The 20,705-nt window shown below is 38.6% G+C and overlaps 2 long non-coding RNA genes across 8 annotated transcripts; both read left to right on the plus strand.

The window, feature by feature from the left end:
• Positions 1-2,690: 2,690 nt before the first annotated feature.
• On the plus strand, positions 2,691-3,898 carry LOC134250318 (uncharacterized). Of its 2 annotated transcripts, XR_009988479.1 has the most exons (4): positions 2,691-2,805; positions 2,903-3,039; positions 3,287-3,373; positions 3,477-3,898. It is a non-coding gene; the product is annotated as an uncharacterized LOC134250318 (long non-coding RNA). The 2 variants fall into 2 exon arrangements; XR_009988478.1 differs by having other exon boundaries at positions 2,691-3,039.
• Positions 3,899-10,603: 6,705 nt separating this feature from the next.
• LOC134250316 (uncharacterized) lies at positions 10,604-20,072 on the plus strand. 6 transcript variants are annotated; one of them, XR_009988475.1, is made up of 10 exons: positions 10,611-10,695; positions 10,788-10,871; positions 12,278-12,398; positions 12,496-12,592; positions 18,460-18,736; positions 18,827-18,972; positions 19,196-19,301; positions 19,607-19,684; positions 19,788-19,881; positions 19,997-20,072. It is a non-coding gene; the product is annotated as an uncharacterized LOC134250316 (long non-coding RNA). The 6 variants fall into 6 exon arrangements; XR_009988472.1 differs by having other exon boundaries at positions 10,604-10,695; positions 10,791-10,871; positions 18,827-19,301; XR_009988476.1 differs by having other exon boundaries at positions 18,827-19,305; positions 19,614-19,684.
• Positions 20,073-20,705: the final 633 nt, after the last annotated feature.

Here is a 20,705-nt window from a genome sequence, read left to right on the forward strand (position 1 = left end):
ACCTGCACACACTCATACCACACTGCACTCCCCTCCCTTTTGAAAAAGAGGGAGGTACCCCTGTACCTTAATACAACATATGCAAGTAAAAAAGTCAATGAGTACCTTGCAAATAATAAAGAAAAACTATTATTTATTTACATAAATAGAAAAATGACAAAATTATAGGTTTTTTAGCTCACCTGAGCCGAAGGCTCAAGTGAGCTTTTCTGATCACATTTTGTCTGTCATCTGTCCGTCCGTCTGTCTAGCTGTCTGTCTGTCTGTCCGTCTGTAAACTTTTCACATTTTCAACTTCTTCTGAAGAACCACTGGGCCAATTTTGACCAAACTTGGTACAAAGCATCCCTATATGAAGGGAAATTTAAATTATGAAAATGAAGGGCCAAGTCCCCTCACAAATGGAGATAATCAAGAAAAGACAAAAATAGGTTGGGGTCATTAAAAAATCTTCTTCTCAAGAACCACTGGGCCAGAAAAGCTGAAACTTATGTGGAAGCATCCTTAGGTAGTGCAGATTATAAATTGTTAAAATCATGACCCCCGTGGATAGGGCGGGGCCAAAATGGGGAATCAAACTTTTACATAGAAATATATAGGAAAAATCTTTAAAAATCTTCTTCTCAAGAACCACTGGGCCAGAAAAGCTGAAACTTATGTGGAAGCATTCTTAGGTAGTGAAGATTCTAAATTGTAAAAATCATGACCCCCAGGGATAGGGCAGGGCCACAATAGGGAATCAAAGTTTTACATAGAAATATATAGGAAAAATCTTTAAAAATCTTCTCCTCAAGAACCATTGGGCCAGAAAAGCTGAAACTTATGTGGAAGCATCCCAGGGTAGTGTAGATTCCAAATTGTTAAAGACATGACCCCCGGGGGTTGGGCAGGGCCATAATGGGGGATCAAAGTTTTACATAGCAATATATAGGAAAAATCTTTGAAAATCTTCTTCTAAAGAACCACTGAGCCAGAAAAGCTGAAACTTATGTGGAAGCATCCCGGGGTAGCGTAGATTCTAATTTGTTCAAATCATGATCCCCGGGGGTTGGGTGGGGCCACAATGGGGAATCAAAGTTTTACATAGAAATATATAGGAAAAATCTTCTTCGCAAGAACCACTGGGCCAGAAAAGCAGAAACTTATGTGGAAGCATCCTGGGATAGTGTAGATTCTAAATTGTTCTAATCATGTCACCCCCGGGGGTAGGGCGGGGCCACAATGGGGAATCAAAGTTTTACTATGTTGAATCAAAGCATCCTATGGTAGTGTAGATTTCAAATTGTTTAAATTATGGTCAGTTGGGTAGGGTGGGGTCACAATGTGTATAACAAGGGGAAATCTGGTAAAGAACAGAATGTTCAAAGCTTCTCAGGTGAGCGATGGGGCCCATGGGCCTCTTGTTTTTTTTAATTTCAACCAAATGTCACTTTTTTCTCAAATGGAATAGCCCCAGCCCATTGATGTTTTGCCCTCTTTCCGGATTCTGCTGGAAATCAAGCAGCGAGGTTGTCGGCATGACATTTTACTTGCATAAATTTATTCATCAAATCAGAGATGGCATAAAAAATATGCATTTTAATCATTTTTTTGCTCACCAATATGAAGTGGACGGGAATATTAGTAACACCCATGGGATCAGTGCAAGTGTTGGTGTCCCAGATGAAAGTTCTTGGAGCAGACTTCTTTTTAAGTACATCTATGCCCTAGCCCCTAAGGGATGCATGTAAGATGCTTCAAGTATGTTTCATTGTACTAGCCAGGGTTTCAGAGACAACAATTTCAGCTAATTTAAAAGAAAGATCAGGTTAATGTTTTTGAAGCAGGTGTCATTTCCAAGTATTTTGACCTAACTTACAAGAATCGTTCATGTACATCTAAAATAAAATATATGGACGTACACTACCAGGCTTGCCTCGGATGCTGAATCTGGCCTTTATTTTTAATATGAGTGACTAGGTTAAAAGTTTTTTGAGCTAGTCTCATTTCCAAGTAACTATAAGGCCTATTTTGACCATCTTCCATGGATCCATTACCAGGCTTGCTATAGATGCTGAATCCAACCTACATTTTATGGATGAGTGAAAGAGTCAAGATTTTTGGAGCAAGGAAATGTTTGGAAATAGTCATTCTAATATAACTATTTACCTGTTGAATGATCAATCAAATTAGGCCACACCAATAAAATTTTTTGCTCGTCGGTCCCGCTCGTATAAAAACTATGAAAATAATATTAATTTAAATTTTCCGCACCATGGGGATTCTGTGCTATTTTTCTGTTTTATTTCCGTTCTATGTATCGTATTCTTAATCGGCTTACTCTGAAAATAATGAAAAAAAAATTAATTGTCCGCTCAATTTTTTTCTTGATCCGCCTAAAAATGTCGCCTACAAAAAGTAATATTAATATTATTTAACCGCTTGCCTGCTCGTACTTTTTTTCATCAAATGCCCGATGAACAAGAAATTAAATTGGTGTGGCCATAGAGATATAAAGGTTATTCAAATGCAACAATTTTTTTTACCTTGAAGCTTTATTTTGAACTTGAACTTACCTCAGCAAAGTCAAGATGTAGTTATGCTATACCCTGACACCAGCCACAGGGATAGTATTAGTGCCCTGGTAGAGTTTTAGGAGCAAGTCCATGTTCAAGTAAGTATAAGTTGTACCTGGACCAAAATTGCATGGATGATGCATTTAGGAATGGACACTACCAGACTTGCTTCGGATGCTGGATCTGACCTATATTTTCCAGATGAGTGACCAGGTTAAGGTTTTTGGAGCAGGTCCATTTCCAAGAAACTGTAAGTCCTACCTGATCCAAACAAGCATGGATGATGCATCTAGAAATGGACACTACCAGACTTGCTTCAGATGCTTGATCTGACCTACATTTTCCAGATGAGTGATGAAATTATTCCCAACTCAGCCCTACCCTGACCAAACTTGCATGGATGATGCATCTAAAGATGGACATTTGAAACTTGCTTCGGATGCTGGATCTGACCTGCATTTTTCAAACAAGTGACCAGGTGCAAGTATTTGGAAAACATCAATCCTCAATGAATTTTAAAACCTATTTAAACAGAATTTGCTTGAATATTGTTGTCAGGATAAATACTAACTGTTAAGGAAATATGATGTGAATTTTGGATTACTTAAACTGATAACATTCATTGAGGTGAGCTTCATAATCTTTGATTATCTATGCTTTTAAATGAAGTTTCATACTTGATATGAAATGAGAGTGTCTCCCCTTTGATGTGTCTGTTTTCTCTTTATAAGAGCAGAAGAAAGTTGAGGCTGACCAGGATCCTGAAGTGAGGAGTATTCCCTCTCCTGTTTAACAGCATTCATGAGCAGAAAGTGGGGGTATGATTCATACTTGACTTCTTTGCACCTTTTCCCAATATTTTGGCTTTCCAATTTGGTGTTGGCTTTGTCAGGCTTTGACCTCTTGATTTTGAATTGACAGGAAGCAGAGATGCTGAGACAGTTCAGAAGAAACATCACCAGGAGCCACAGCAACAGCAAAGGAAGCTTATATGGAAGTATTTTTGATTTTCTCCCTTCTTTCCTCTGCCCCCTGCTGACTCTAACATTACTAACCATCCACTTCCCTTTCCCCCTCATTCGTCTTCCTGAATTCAGTCAATGTTTTCTGATTTTTCAATGAATTGTGTTGTACTGATTTTATTCACGTGAATTTTTGTGATTTGTTGCATTGTTTTGAAGTTTTACTAACATTGTGCCAGTTTTATACTTTCAGGGTTTCAGAAGAGGAACAACGATGGAGGAGCAGGGTCGACCAACAGAAGGAGACGAGATGACGAGTCCATTTCCCATCTCTACACAGCAGCCAACATGGCCCAAAGTGGTAAGTAACTTTTCGTGATTTGTTGCATTGTTTTGAAGTTTTACTAACATTGTGCCAGTTTTATACTTTCAGGGTTTCGGAAGAGGAACAACGATGGAGGAGCAAGGTCGACCAACAGAAGGAGACGAGATGACGAGTCCATTTCCCATCTCTACACAGCAGCCAACATGGCCCAAAGTGGTAAGTAACTTTTCGTGATTTGTTGCATTGTTTTGAAGTTTTACTAACATTGTGCCAGTTTTATACTTTCAGTTTCAGAAGAGGAACAACGATGGAGGAGCAGGGTCGACCAACAGAAGGAGACGAGATGACGAGTCCATTTCCCATCTCTACACAGCAGCCAACATGGCCCAAAGTGGTAAGTAACTTTTCGTGTTTTGTTGCATTGTTTTGAAGTTTTACTAACATTGTACCAGTTTTATACTTTCAGGGTTACTCGGAAGAGGAACAACGATGGAGGAGCAGGGTCGACCAACAGAAGGAGACGAGATGACGAGTCCATTTCCCATCTCTATACAGCAGCCAACATGGCCCAAAGTGGTAAGTAACTTTTCGTGATTTGTTGCATTGTTTTGAAGTTTTACTAACATTGTGCCAGTTTTATACTTTCAGGGTTTCAGAAGAGGAACAACGATGGAGGAGCAGGGTCGACCAACAGAAGGAGACGAGATGACGAGTCCATTTCCCATCTCTACACAGCAGCCAACATGGCCCAAAGTGGTAAGTAACTTTTCGTGATTTGTTGCATTGTTTTGAAGTTTTACTAACATTGTGCCAGTTTTATACTTTCAGGTACTCGGAAGAGGAACAACGATGGAGGAGCAAGGTCGACCAACAGAAGGAGACGAGATGACGAGTCCATTTCCCATCTCTATACAGCAGCCAACATGGCCCAAAGTGGTAAGTAACTTTTCGTGATTTGTTGCATTGTTTTGAAGTTTTACTAACATTGTGCCAGTTTTATACTTTCAGGGTTTCAGAAGAGGAACAACGATGGAGGAGCAAGGTCGACCAACAGAAGGAGACGAGATGACGAGTCCATTTCCCATCTCTACACAGCAGCCAACATGGCCCAAAGTGGTAAGTAACTTTTCGTGATTTGTTGCATTGTTTTGAAGTTTTACTAACATTGTGCCAGTTTTATACTTTCAGGGTTTCGGAAGAGGAACAACGATGGAGGAGCAGGGTCGACCAACAGAAGGAGACGAGATGACGAGTCCATTTCCCATCTCTACACAGCAGCCAACATGGCCCAAAGTGGTAAGTAACTTTTCGTGATTTGTTGCATTGTTTTGAAGTTTTACTAACATTGTGCCAGTTTTATACTTTCAGGGTTTCGGAAGAGGAACAACGATGGAGGAGCAGGGTCGACCAACAGAAGGAGACGAGATGACGAGTCCATTTCCCATCTCTATACAGCAGCCAACATGGCCCAAAGTGGTAAGTAACTTTTCGTGATTTGTTGCATTGTTTTGAAGTTTTACTAACATTGTGCCAGTTTTATACTTTCAGGGTTTCAGAAGAGGAACAACGATGGAGGAGCAGGGTCGACCAACAGAAGGAGACGAGATGACGAGTCCATTTCCCATCTCTACACAGCAGCCAACATGGCCCAAAGTGGTAAGTAACTTTTCGTGATTTGTTGCATTGTTTTGAAGTTTTACTAACATTGTGCCAGTTTTATACTTTCAGGGTTTCAGAAGAGGAACAACGATGGAGGAGCAGGGTCGACCAACAGAAGGAGACGAGATGACGAGTCCATTTCCCATCTCTACACAGCAGCCAACATGGCCCAAAGTGGTAAGTAACTTTTCGTGATTTGTTGCATTGTTTTGAAGTTTTACTAACATTGTGCCAGTTTTATACTTTCAGGGATTTGGAAGAGGAACAACGATGGAGGAGCAGGGTCGACCAACAGAAGGAGATGAGATGACGAGTCCATTTCCCATCTCTACACAGCAGCCAACATGGCCCAAAGTGGTAAGTAACTTTTCGTGATTTGTTGCATTGTTTTGAAGTTTTACTAACATTGTGCCAGTTTTATACTTTCAGGGTTTTGGAAGAGGAACAACGATGGAGGAGCAGGGTCGACCAACAGAAGGAGACGAGATGACGAGTCCATTTCCCATCTCTATACAGCAGCCAACATGGCCCAAAGTGGTAAGTAACTTTTCGTGATTTGTTGCATTGTTTTGAAGTTTTACTAACATTGTGCCAGTTTTATACTTTCAGGGTTTCAGAAGAGGAACAACGATGGAGGAGCAGGGTCGACCAACAGAAGGAGACGAGATGACGAGTCCATTTCCCATCTCTACACAGCAGCCAACATGGCCCAAAGTGGTAAGTAACTTTTCGTGATTTGTTGCATTGTTTTGAAGTTTTACTAACATTGTGCCAGTTTTATACTTTCAGGGACTCGGAAGAGGAACAACGATGGAGGAGCAGGGTCGACCAACAGAAGGAGACGAGATGACGAGTCCATTTCCCATCTCTACACAGCAGCCAACATGGCCCAAAGTGGTAAGTAACTTTTCGTGATTTGTTGCATTGTTTTGAAGTTTTACTAACATTGTGCCAGTTTTATACTTTCAGGGTTTCGGAAGAGGAACAACGATGGAGGAGCAGGGTCGACCAACAGAAGGAGACGAGATGACGAGTCCATTTCCCATCTCTATACAGCAGCCAACATGGCCCAAAGTGGTAAGTAACTTTTCGTGATTTGTTGCATTGTTTTGAAGTTTTACTAACATTGTGCCAGTTTTATACTTTCAGGGTTTCGGAAGAGGAACAACGATGGAGGAGCAGGGTCGACCAACAGAAGGAGACGAGATGACGAGTCCATTTCCCATCTCTACACAGCAGCCAACATGGCCCAAAGTGGTAAGTAACTTTTCGTGATTTGTTGCATTGTTTTGAAGTTTTACTAACATTGTGCCAGTTTTATACTTTCAGGGTTTCAGAAGAGGAACAACGATGGAGGAGCAGGGTCGACCAACAGAAGGAGACGAGATGACGAGTCCATTTCCCATCTCTACACAGCAGCCAACATGGCCCAAAGTGGTAAGTAACTTTTCGTGATTTGTTGCATTGTTTTGAAGTTTTACTAACATTGTGCCAGTTTTATACTTTCAGGGTTTCGGAAGAGGAACAACGATGGAGGAGCAGGGTCGACCAACAGAAGGAGACGAGATGACGAGTCCATTTCCCATCTCTACACAGCAGCCAACATGGCCCAAAGTGGTAAGTAACTTTTCGTGATTTGTTGCATTGTTTTGAAGTTTTACTAACATTGTGCCAGTTTTATACTTTCAGGGTTTCAGAAGAGGAACAACGATGGAGGAGCAGGGTCGACCAACAGAAGGAGACGAGATGACGAGTCCATTTCCCATCTCTATACAGCAGCCAACATGGCCCAAAGTGGTAAGTAACTTTTCGTGATTTGTTGCATTGTTTTGAAGTTTTACTAACATTGTGCCAGTTTTATACTTTCAGGGTTTCGGAAGAGGAACAACGATGGAGGAGCAGGGTCGACCAACAGAAGGAGACGAGATGACGAGTCCATTTCCCATCTCTACACAGCAGCCAACATGGCCCAAAGTGGTAAGTAACTTTTCGTGATTTGTTGCATTGTTTTGAAGTTTTACTAACATTGTGCCAGTTTTATACTTTCAGGGTTTCGGAAGAGGAACAACGATGGAGGAGCAGGGTCGACCAACAGAAGGAGACGAGATGACGAGTCCATTTCCCATCTCTACACAGCAGCCAACATGGCCCAAAGTGGTAAGTAACTTTTCGTGATTTGTTGCATTGTTTTGAAGTTTTACTAACATTGTGCCAGTTTTATACTTTCAGGGTTTCAGAAGAGGAACAACGATGGAGGAGCAGGGTCGACCAACAGAAGGAGACGAGATGACGAGTCCATTTCCCATCTCTACACAGCAGCCAACATGGCCCAAAGTGGTAAGTAACTTTTCGTGATTTGTTGCATTGTTTTGAAGTTTTACTAACATTGTGCCAGTTTTATACTTTCAGGGTTTCGGAAGAGGAACAACGATGGAGGAGCAGGGTCGACCAACAGAAGGAGACGAGATGACGAGTCCATTTCCCATCTCTACACAGCAGCCAACATGGCCCAAAGTGGTAAGTAACTTTTCGTGATTTGTTGCATTGTTTAGAAGTTTTACTAACATTGTGCCAGTTTTATACTTTCAGGGTTTCAGAAGGGAAACAACGATGGAGGAGCAGGGTCGACCAACAGAAGGAGACGAGATGACGAGTCCATTTCCCATCTCTACACAGCAGCCAACATGGCCCAAAGTGGTAAGTAACTTTTCGTGATTTGTTGCATTGTTTTGAAGTTTTACTAACATTGTGCCAGTTTTATACTTTCAGGGTTTCAGAAGAGGAACAACGATGGAGGAGCAGGGTCGACCAACAGAAGGAGACGAGATGACGAGTCCATTTCCCATCTCTATACAGCAGCCAACATGGCCCAAAGTGGTAAGTAACTTTTCGTGATTTGTTGCATTGTTTTGAAGTTTTACTAACATTGTGCCAGTTTTATACTTTCAGGGTTTCAGAAGAGGAACAACGATGGAGGAGCAGGGTCGACCAACAGAAGGAGACGAGATGACGAGTCCATTTCCCATCTCTACACAGCAGCCAACATGGCCCAAAGTGGTAAGTAACTTTTCGTGATTTGTTGCATTGTTTTGAAGTTTTACTAACATTGTGCCAGTTTTATACTTTCAGGGACTCGGAAGAGGAACAACGATGGAGGAGCAGGGTCGACCAACAGAAGGAGACGAGATGACGAGTCCATTTCCCATCTCTATACAGCAGCCAACATGGCCCAAAGTGGTAAGTAACTTTTCGTGATTTGTTGCATTGTTTTGAAGTTTTACTAACATTGTGCCAGTTTTATACTTTCAGGGTTTCGGAAGAGGAACAACGATGGAGGAGCAGGGTCGACCAACAGAAGGAGACGAGATGACGAGTCCATTTCCCATCTCTATACAGCAGCCAACATGGCCCAAAGTGGTAAGTAACTTTTCGTGATTTGTTGCATTGTTTTGAAGTTTTACTAACATTGTGCCAGTTTTATACTTTCAGGTACTCGGAAGAGGAACAACGATGGAGGAGCAGGGTCGACCAACAGAAGGAGACGAGATGACGAGTGCATTTCCCATCTCTATACAGCAGCCAACATGGCCCAAAGTGGTAAGTAACTTTTCGTGATTTGTTGCATTGTTTTGAAGTTTTACTAACATTGTGCCAGTTTTATACTTTCAGGGTTTCGGAAGAGGAACAACGATGGAGGAGCAGGGTCGACCAACAGAAGGAGACGAGATGACGAGTCCATTTCCCATCTCTACACAGCAGCCAACATGGCCCAAAGTGGTAAGTAACTTTTCGTGATTTGTTGCATTGTTTTGAAGTTTTACTAACATTGTGCCAGTTTTATACTTTCAGGGTTTTGGAAGAGGAACAACGATGGAGGAGCAGGGTCGACCAACAGAAGGAGACGAGATGACGAGTCCATTTCCCATCTCTATACAGCAGCCAACATGGCCCAAAGTGGTAAGTAACTTTTCGTGATTTGTTGCATTGTTTTGAAGTTTTACTAACATTGTGCCAGTTTTATACTTTCAGGGTTTCGGAAGAGGAACAACGATGGAGGAGCAAGGTCGACCAACAGAAGGAGACGAGATGACGAGTCCATTTCCCATCTCTACACAGCAGCCAACATGGCCCAAAGTGGTAAGTAACTTTTCGTGTTTTGTTGCATTGTTTTGAAGTTTTACTAACATTGTGCCAGTTTTATACTTTCAGGACTCGGAAGAGGAACAACGATGGAGGAGCAAGGTCGACCAACAGAAGGAGACGAGATGACGAGTCCATTTCCCATCTCTATACAGCAGCCAACATGGCCCAAAGTGGTAAGTAACTTTTCGTGATTTGTTGCATTGTTTTGAAGTTTTACTAACATTGTGCCAGTTTTATACTTTCAGGTACTCGGAAGAGAAACAACGATGGAGGAGCAGGGTCGACCAACAGAAGGAGACGAGATGACGAGTCCATTTCCCATCTCTACACAGCAGCCAACATGGCCCAAAGTGGTAAGTAACTTTTCGTGATTTGTTGCATTGTTTTGAAGTTTTACTAACATTGTGCCAGTTTTATACTTTCAGGGACTCGGAAGAGGAACAACGATGGAGGAGCAAGGTCGACCAACAGAAGGAGACGAGATGACGAGTCCATTTCCCATCTCTACACAGCAGCCAACATGGCCCAAAGTGGTAAGTAACTTTTCGTGATTTGTTGCATTGTTTTGAAGTTTTACTAACATTGTGCCAGTTTTATACTTTCAGGGTTTCGGAAGAGGAACAACGATGGAGGAGCAGGGTCGACCAACAGAAGGAGACGAGATGACGAGTCCATTTCCCATCTCTACACAGCAGCCAACATGGCCCAAAGTGGTAAGTAACTTTTCGTGATTTGTTGCATTGTTTTGAAGTTTTACTAACATTGTGCCAGTTTTATACTTTCAGGGTTTCGGAAGAGGAACAACGATGGAGGAGCAGGGTCGACCAACAGAAGGAGACGAGATGACGAGTCAATTTACCATCTCGACACAGCAGCCAACATGGCCCAAAGTGGTAAGCGTGATTTGTTGCATTGTTTTGAAGTTTTACTAACATTGTGCCAGTTTTATAACTCAGGAACAACGATGGAGGAGCAAGGTCGACCAACAGAAGGAGATGAGATGACGAGTCCATTTCCCATCTCTACACAGCAGCCAACATGGCCCAAAGTGGTGAGTAACAAATTTCTTATTTAAATGAAGTTTGTCACTTGTTAGGGAATGAGAGTGATTCCCCTTTGATGTGTTTGTTTTCTCTTTTTAAGCAGAAGAAAGTTTAGGCTGACCAGGATCCTGAAGTGAGGAACAGTCCCTCTCCCATTTAACAGCATTCATGAGCAGAAAGTGCGGTAAGATTCATACCCGATCTCTTTGCACCTTTTCCCAATATTCTTGCTTTCCAATTGATGTTGGCTTTGTTAGGCTTTACCTCACTTTTAATTTCAGCTTCTTCTTTAACCGCTCAACCAATTTCAACCAGTTTTGGGATTAAGCATTTATGGGTGAATGGGAAGAAAAATTGTGAATTTCATGGTCTCCCCCCCCCCTCCCGAGGCCTGAGGGGTGGGACAATCTTTAAAAATCTTCTTCTTTATTCCTGGACTTATTAAGCAGTCTGTTTGCATGATTGTAATCAACTTTGAGTCCTCTACCAAAAATGTGAAATTCATGGCCCCTTGATCAGGGGTTCTTGTGTAAGGGCAGGGATAAATCAATTAAATAGTGAAAAAAGTGCATTATTTCTTTAAAAATCTTCTTCTCTACTCATGGGCAATAGATAAACTAACCAGGTACATAATTATGTTGAATAAGGCTGCCTCTTTCAAAATTGCGAATTTCATTTGGTCCCAGGGTCAGGGGTTCTGTTGTAAGGGTGAAGTTTGTTTGATATACACTTTATACAGGGTTATTTTCGCTCCATGTTATTTTCGCCCTTTCACACATAGAAAATATTTTGCCCAGTTTTATATTTGCCCAGTTACAATTCTTTCTAAGAAATCATTCTGTGTTTTATAAATTCAACCCCGTTTTAAATTCACCCTCATGTGTGTAGGGCAGATGGGGAGAAGATAAAACGGGGGCAAACATTTCCCTGTATACAGTAGTGAAATTGCATTTTTTCTTTGAAAATCTTCTCTTCTCCTGGATAACAAACTAATCATGTACATAGTTATGATGAGCAAGAAAGTCTCTTCCAAAATTGTGAATCTCATGGACCCTGGGTCAGGGAATCTGGTGTTAGGGTGGGGCTCTATTGATTATTTAGTGAAAAGGCATAATTTTTTGAAAATCTTCTCTACTACTGGGTATTAAACAAACTAAGTACATAGTTATGATGAGCTAGAATGCCTCTTTCAAAATTGTGAATTTTATGGCCTCTGTGTTGAGTGTTTTGGAGTTAGGGCAGGGCTCTATTGATTATATAGTGAAAATACATTAATTCATTAAAATCTTGTACTCTGCTCCTGGGTATGAAATAAACTAACCAAGTACATAGTTATATTGAATAATGCTGCCTCTTCCAAAATTGTGAATTTCATAGCCCCTGGGTCAACGGTTCTGGTGTAAGGGCGGGGCTCTATTGATTATATAGTGAAAATGCATATATTCTTTAAAAATCTCCTCCTCTGCTCCTGGGTATTAAACCAATAAATTATGTACATAGTAATGATGAGGAAGGATGCCTATTTCAATTTGTGAAAAGTCTCAAATCAGTTTGCAAGGAAAGATGAAACTCGTGTGGATTTATTGTTAGGTAGTGTAGTGGTTGAATAAGGAGGTTGCTGACTCTGCATCGTTGAAGATGGTGGAATAAGCATTTGGAGGAAGCTGGACATATTGGATTGGAACAACATGCCAACAATGCTGGAATGGAGGTATTTCTTAAAAGTTAGAGAATAGCAGAGGTAAGTTTGTTTTATTATTATTTTGACACACCTACTGAGTACTAACATTTCTGATATTTATCATTAGGGGTCTATGTGGTCCTTCGTGTTTATGGGTCCCATCGGTTGTTCGCGATGGCCACCTTTGACGGTCAGTCTGGAGTGTTTCCTGCTGCAGTTGGAAGGTAAGAAGTGTATAGTAGTTGTAAGTAGCGTTACCAAGGTGTTTCTTAGTGTTAGGTTTAGTTTGGTGTTGTAGTTTGAGTTAGTAAGTAGGCTTTAGTTGTTAGTTAGACAGCTTAGAGTTCTTTAGGAGTGTAGGTTATTATTGTAATTAAGGTATTTGTTAGTTAGTGCATGATTAGTGCTTGTGGTGGATAGGTTTGCATGATTAACACCCTAACAAGCAGGGTTCTCCATGAGCTGTTTTACTGTGTTGGTCCCGACACAGAAAAATGTTCTCCGACACAGTAATGATTCAAATTTTATCTGTGTGAACAGGAAAAATTTTGCCAACACAGTAAGATCTGTGATAATAAGAAAATCGAAACATACAAATTCTCTGTATCTGAAACATTATTAATCAAACAATTCTACCGTCTTTCAATTCTAAAAGATATCTAGAGCACTTAATTACGGTTTCACCTTGCGTAATCAATTATTTCCTACACCCTTGCCAGACTTTACGCATGAAAGAACAAAGGCAAATAATTGGTTTTCATACTTCCATGTAACGGTTAATTGGTACTAGTAGTTGCAATTAAAGTACATTGTATTATTTTTAGAAATATATTTAAATGTCTTTTCTATAGAGCAATGGCTCTAGAATTACTGTAGATCACTAAATTTTCGCGACACCTTATTTTGCGAGATAGTCATTGACTCTTGATAAGCGAGACAAAATTTCACGAATTGTGGTCATTGCTCTATATAATTTTAAGGAATACTATTATACGCGAGAATTAAATTTTGGCTAGCACACTATCTTGCGTAATTACACGAAAATAAAGTTCACACAAATAAAAAGTGATTTACAGTATGTTGGCAATGTAAATCAAACATAACACTGTACCGAAATCATTTACTTGATGTAAATAAATAGTTTTAAATTTTCAAGGAACTTTTAAAAGTATTTTACTATTCCGAAGTTTTTTTTTTTTGTAATTCCTTAATTTGATCAAGAAAATTGACAAAAAAAAAAACAAATTTGCTTTAAAAAATTGTAAGTAGTTTAACTTTATCGACAAGAATTTCCTCTGCATTTCACAATATGTGCTCATATGTTCGACCATACTATTTTTGTAACGAATTAGCAATTTTTTTTTTTCAAAAGTGTTAAAAGTGTGTGCATGTATTCTTAAGTAATTATAATGAATAGTGATTCAGTTGCAAATTTGATCGCTAAAATACTGTGAAATTTTAGTGCTTTGCGTAAACTCTGCAACACAGTAAAATTTCAAACGATGGAGAACCCTGCACAAGTAACAAGCTACTAAAACTACTAACGTCTGCTAAATGTTGTGTGATGCGTCTAGTGTGTTGGTGTTAGTGTGTGTGTGCTTGTCACCTCTCGCTTTCATCCATCACCGCTGGCTAGCAGCAATGTGAAAAGGGAAGGAATTTTTATGTCTTCCCCTGCCAGAACATAGCCTCTCCACAACAAGTCCTATGCGATGCCTCCACGTGGAAGCAGATGGATACTGGGTACCATTTGGTCCCAGGCTAAGTTCGCAAGGGCGCACTGGAAGATGAGTCTCAAAAGCATTGGTAAACATCTTATCTAGGAAAGAAAACTGATCACAAACCCTATTTAGTAGAAGAATCAATTGATATAAGTGCTGGTTTTTAAAAGAAGTTAACCTTTGTTCATTTTATGTCTTTGTCATCTTTTTTGTAAAATTTCACATTTTCATCTTCATCAAAATTCAAGGAAACTTGGCAAAGAGTATCCTTGGATAAATGCCATTATGGGATTTAAGTTTATTCAAATGAAGGCCCACTCCCTGATCAAACGGAAGATTACTACAAATAAGTGAAAAAAATAAGGACATCTTTTAAAAATCTTCTTTTCAAGAACCACTGAGACAGGAAAGAGACACTTAAGTGGCATCATCCTAAGGTAGTGTAGGTAGTGTAGATTCATAGTCAAATCAAGACCCCATGTTGGGGTCAGAATAGGGGATCAAAAATATATATTATACTGTAGATTCCTTATTTTTCGCGTGTAATTATTATCGCGAATAGGCTTTTCACTCTCAAATTACGAGAATGATAATTCGAATGGATGGTTGGTTAAAAGATTTTACATAGATTTCAGCTCCATAAAAATAAAGGCGAGTAATTTAATTTTGTGTTTGATGCCCCTCGCGAAATTACGCGATAATTACTTCCACGCATATATTTAGGAATCTACAGTATGTACCCAGGGATATACATAATTTTTTTAGCTCTACTGGTCAGAGACCAAAAATATGCGATAGTAATGCGTCCGTCGTCCGTCCGTCTGTCTGTTGTCTGTCTGTAAACAATTTTTCAAAATGCTACTCCTCCTACAGTTTTGGTCCAATTTCAATATAACTTGGCACACAGAGACCAGAAGAGCTTATGCGATAGTAATGCGTCCGTCGTCCGTCCGTCTGTCTGTCTGTCTGTCTGTAAACAATTTTTCAAAATGCTACTCCTCCTACAGTTTTGGTCCAATTTCAATATAACTTGGCACAAAAGTAGACTACACTAAGATACATAATTTTGTGCATCGGTTTTTGATTTCGATGAACGGTGTTGCCATGGTTACTAAAAATAGAAATTTCTGTGAAATTCTTTCAAAATGCTACTCCTCCTACAGTTTTGGTCTGATTTCAATATAACTTGGCACAAAAGTAGACTACACTAAGATACATAATTCTGTGCATCGGTTTTTGATTTCGATGAACGGTGTTGCTGTGGTTACTAAAAATAGAAATTTCTTTGAAATTCTTTCAAAATGCTACTCCTCCTACAGTTTTGGTCCAATTTCAATATTACTTGGCACACAAGTAGACTACACTAAAATACATAATTCTGTGCATCGGTTTTTGATTTCGATGAACGGTGTTGCCGTGGTTACTAAAAATAGAAATTTCTTTGAAATTCTTTCAAAATGCTACTCCTCCTACAGTTTTGGTCTGATTTCAATATAACTTGGCACAAAAGTAGACTACACTAAGATACATAATTCTGTGCATCGGTTTTTGATTTTGATGAACGGTGTGCTTGCTGTGGTTACTAAAAATAGAAATTTCTTTGAAATTCTTTCAAAATGCTACTCCTCCTACAGTTTTGGTCCAATTTCAATATTACTTGGCACACAAGTAGACTACACTAAAATACATAATTCTGTGCATCGGTTTTTGATTTCAATGAACGGTGTTGCTGTGGTTACTAAAAATAGAAATTTCTTTGAAATTCTTTCAAAATGCTAATCCTCCTACAGATTTGGTCTGATTTCAGTATAACTTGGCACACAAGTAGACTACACTAAGATACATAATTCTGTGCATTGGTTTTTGATTTCGATAAACGGTGTTGCTGTGGTTACTAAAAATAGAAATTTCTGTGAAATTCTTTCAAAATGCTACTCCTCCTACAGTTTTGGTCCAATTTCATTATAACTTGGCACACAAGTAGACTACACTAAGATACATAATTCTGTGCATCGGTTTTTGATTTCGATGAACGGTGTTGCTGTGGTTACTAAAAATAGAAATTTCTTTGAAATTCTTTCAAAATGCTACTCCTCCTACAGTTTTGGTCCAATTTCAATATTACTTGGCACACAAGTAGACTACACTAAGATACATAATTCTGTGCATCGGTTTTTGATTTCGATAAACGGTGTTGCCGTGGTTACTAAAAATAGAAATTTCTGTGAAATTCTTTCAAAATGCTACTCCTCCTACAGTTTTGGTCTGATTTTGATATAACTTGGCATACAAGTAGACTACACTAAGATACATAATTCTGTGTATTGGTTTTTGATTTCAATGAACAATGTTGCCATGGTTACTAAAAATAGAAATTTCTGTGAAATTCTTTCGAAATGCTACTCCTCCTGCAGTTTTGGTCTGATTTCAGTATAACTTGGCACACAAGTAGACTATACTAAGATACATAATTCTATGCATTGGTTTTTATTTTGATGAGTGGCAAGGATCATTTTTCTATTTATTGCTGATTTAAAGTCTCAAGTCCCAACTGCTACTTTTCTCTTCCTTTGTTTTAAGTATAAACCAGTAGAGCTACAGTCTCGACAGAGACTTCTGGTTTCTCAAGCCACAATTAGTCATATTGATATCATCCTTTTTGGTAGTGAAGATTTCATTTTGTTCAAATCATGTCTACCGGGGAAAGGTTTGGGCCACAATGGACAATCAAAGTTTTACACTGGATTATATTGGAAATATCTTTAGAAATCTCAGAAACAAAAATGTCATGACTGGTGATATGTATATGCTAGCATCTTCATGTAGTGTAGATTTAAGTTTGTTCAAATCATGACTCCCATGTGTAGGGCAGAGCCCCAATGGTGGATCAAAATGGACAAGGGAATATATAGGAAACGTCCTCTCAATAATACCAAAGCCATATATACGAGGGTTGATCCAAATTCGATAAAATTTCTACTAGACTACGTAAATCAACGAAATTATACATAATCGAAGCTATATTTATTACAAATCAGTCCTGAAAAATTCAAATTAAAATGATTTATACTTTTTAAAATATCGAATTATATACAAAGTGCAATTACGGTAGTCGCCGCACCTAAATAACGTCATATGACGGATACGCACCGTCATACACTTGAACGCTTACCCTTTGTTTCGTATTCAAATATTTGAGATTTACAAACACATTCACACATCTTTTTATAAGAATTATTGGCACCCATTGTACACTCACTCTATATATAATTTAGTCTTCTGTCAAAATTCTTGAATAGTATCATAAGACAAACTTAAAGTTCTCATATCGCTGTAACTGTCTAACCGTCTTTATTTTTGGACACCGTCAGACACAAGTGAACGTTTCCGTCCGACCTCCCTTATTCGGTCTTTCTGTCCTTTGCTGATCATTCAGTGACCCATGACCCGCTAAAATCGCTGAAACCATTTACAAACAAGCCTTTTATTTATATTATCTCCTCTGTATGTCTGATTAATCATCGTAACTGTTTCTACGGGCGATTTCCCCATTTTGTAGCAAAAATGCATCACAGCTCGTTTCAGTGGTTATTCTCCATTTCCTTTGTGCAATACAGCAGATTAAGACAACAATGTTTATTATGAAAAAGCAATGACGTCATTTTATTTTCAACTTAATGCTAGAAAATGTCGAAAAATTTTGTCTTTTAAAAATATTTGGCGATTAGATGCTTTTATAGATGCTTTTTAATGTGTTTGTCTTTTCTCATTCTAAGAATTTACACTTTGTACACTCTACAAAACGTGACGGTTACTTGTGACGCGGCGACTGACCCCTTATGTTTAATATTTTAAATGTCTAAAAAATTAATTTAATTAAACATTATTCAATGAAAATTTCAAGTTTGATTAGATTTATTTTTATGCATCTTTTGGTATAAAATATTTGATAATATGACGCCAAATATTAAAGATATTGACACAGTGACATTACTTTTGGATCAACCCTCGTAGTCATATTGATATGGGAGCATCCTTAGGTAGTGTAGATTCACTTTTGTCCAAATCTTTATTCCAGGGGGCAGGGAGGGGCATCAATGGGGATAAAATTTTAACAAAGGAATACATGTATATAGAAAAAAAATTTATGTTCAAGAACAGCTAAGCCATTGTTATTGATATGAAAATGTCTCAAGGTAGTTATTCTAAAATTTATACTTTTCAATACTGGACTAATTTGTGCATTTACTAGCCAATATGCTTAGGTGAGCATATCGCCCATTGGCCACTTGTTTATTTTAGAAATCTTCTCACTTGGTATGAAGTGCCAATGATCCCCTTTTGGTGTCTGTTTTTATCATTTTAAGCAGAATAATGTTAGGGTTGAACAGGATCCTGAAGTGAGGAAGACTCACTCTCCCATTGAACTGCAGACATCAGCAGAAAGCAGAGGAAGATTCAGAACTTGACTTCTTGTATCTTTGCTTGCCAATTGATGTTTGCTGTACCAAGCTTTAACCTCAGGACTTTCAACAGATTTCAGTTCCTCTTTAATTCAGAAGAGGAGCAACAATGGAGGACCAAGGTCATTAATATAAGAAGAGTCTATTCCTGTCTGTGTTTTGAAGGCATTGTGTTTCAAAAGTGGTTAGCAACAAGCTGCTTTTTACTGAAGCTTCTAACTTGATATGAAGTGAAAGTGTTTCCCCTTTTATGTCTCTGTTTTATCTTTTCAAGCAGAAGAAAGTTAAGACTGACTAAGAATTCTAAGTGAGGAACAGTCCCTTTCCCATTCTGCTGCAGCCATGAGGAGAATATTTGTACTTCTTTTTTTACCTATGGAACTTCATCAGGACCCACTTTAACAAGCAGGAGTCTTACAAGTATTTTTGTTTAATTATTTCTGACGTATTTTTGTCCTCCCTTCTCTAAAGTAACTATGCATTCCTCTCCTTGCCCCAATAATCCACCTTATTCCTATCATAACCTTATTGTCTTAATTTGCTCTTTGATTTTCCAGCTAATAATGTTGTAATGATTATGATCATTTGAGTTTCTTTGATTATTACATTGCTTTGAATTATTGCTTATCTTCTCTCCATCAAGTATTTTAAAGGGATTTGACAAGGGAAGAAGGAAGAAGACCAGTGCTGACCAAGAGAAGAAGAGTCCATTGCCAAGCTTTGTCCAGCAGCCAATATCTGATAACGGAGTGAGTAAAAAGCTCTTTTTTTCGCAACTTTCAAATTTTCTTTTAATTATACACTTATTCAAATCATAGGTTCAGGGTGATTTACTTCTGCAGCACAACAGCAACCATGTTGCAATCTAAAGCATCCTGAGGATGTCTTGATTCAAATTAGGTTACATCATGATCCCTTTGGACTAGGATTAGTAAAAATATGAATTAAGATTTTTTTTCTTTTGATGACAAGGTCAAGATGATTCAGGTGAACATTTTGGCACAAGGTCTCCTTCATTATTTTCAATGATCTTTAGATTTTTCTTTGTTAACAGGCAGAAGATGAGACTGACCTCAACTTGTTAACAAGACTGGAGATGAAGGACTAACTACTGTCTAACCTGAAATCTTTGGTAAGTCAGTTGTATGTCAAGCTCGAGACCTTGTGTTATGTGAATTAAATGAGATTATGACACTCGCATTTCTTGAATTTCTAGTTTCTTTTTTTGTTAATAGGTAGGGGTTTATGCTGGCATTGATCTGTTTCCAAAAGCAGCTCGCCATGTTTCTGTGAGAGTCCAAAGAGATCAGCTAGAACCTGAAAATAAAGGTAAGATACAAGCTCTGCAAACTCCTTCTAATCTGTGAAAATATGTTAGCCTTTTTTCATTTATTAAGATTTTATTAATATTTTTTTGATCCCTCATGATTTGTTATCTTTACAGACAGACTGCCATCAATTTTGTTTCTTTGACAGCAGACAAATATGCTTCAACAATAGTGCAGAGATTAAGGTTTGGGTTGCAAGTGATGGACACACTAAAGAGCTTAACTCACAGAATTGAATGGACTGTGCTGAGTACATTGTTAACAGAAAGTGATGGACACATTAAACAGCTTACCTCACAGAATTCAATGAACTGTGCCGAGTACATTGTTATTATAATAAAGTGATGGAAAGTTGGACACACTAAATATCTTAACTTGTAGGATTCAGTGCACTGAGCTGAGTAACTCTTATCAATACAGTGATGGACTCACTAAACAGCTTAACTCACAGAATTTAATGGATATTGCTTGAGTACGTTGTTATTACAAAATGATGGACCAGTAAATAGCTTGACTCCAGAATTCAGTGGACCGTGCTGAGTACATAACTCATAAAGGATAACTCCTGACATATTCACAGCAGATCACTCAAAGTTAACTCTGTTAAATTTGTAATAAGGCATTTGGAGAAAGCTCAGAGTGCTACTACATTATTGTACATCTTTTCATATACTAAGTTTTTTTTTCTGAATGTTTTTTGTATCTGTATATTATATTTTTAAATAAAAAAAATTTCTTAAAAACTGGATTTTAAAGCAAAAATATCAAGAGATCAGAGATTGTCGGAATATCTAAGCTTAAGAGAAAGGGAGGTAATTTTAAGCT

Source organism: Saccostrea cucullata, unplaced genomic scaffold (assembly GCF_032062105.1).
Source record: "Saccostrea cucullata isolate Sc308-1 unplaced genomic scaffold, CSIRO_AGI_Scuc_v1 ctg473, whole genome shotgun sequence".
Lineage (NCBI taxonomy): Eukaryota > Metazoa > Mollusca > Bivalvia > Ostreida > Ostreidae > Saccostrea > Saccostrea cuccullata.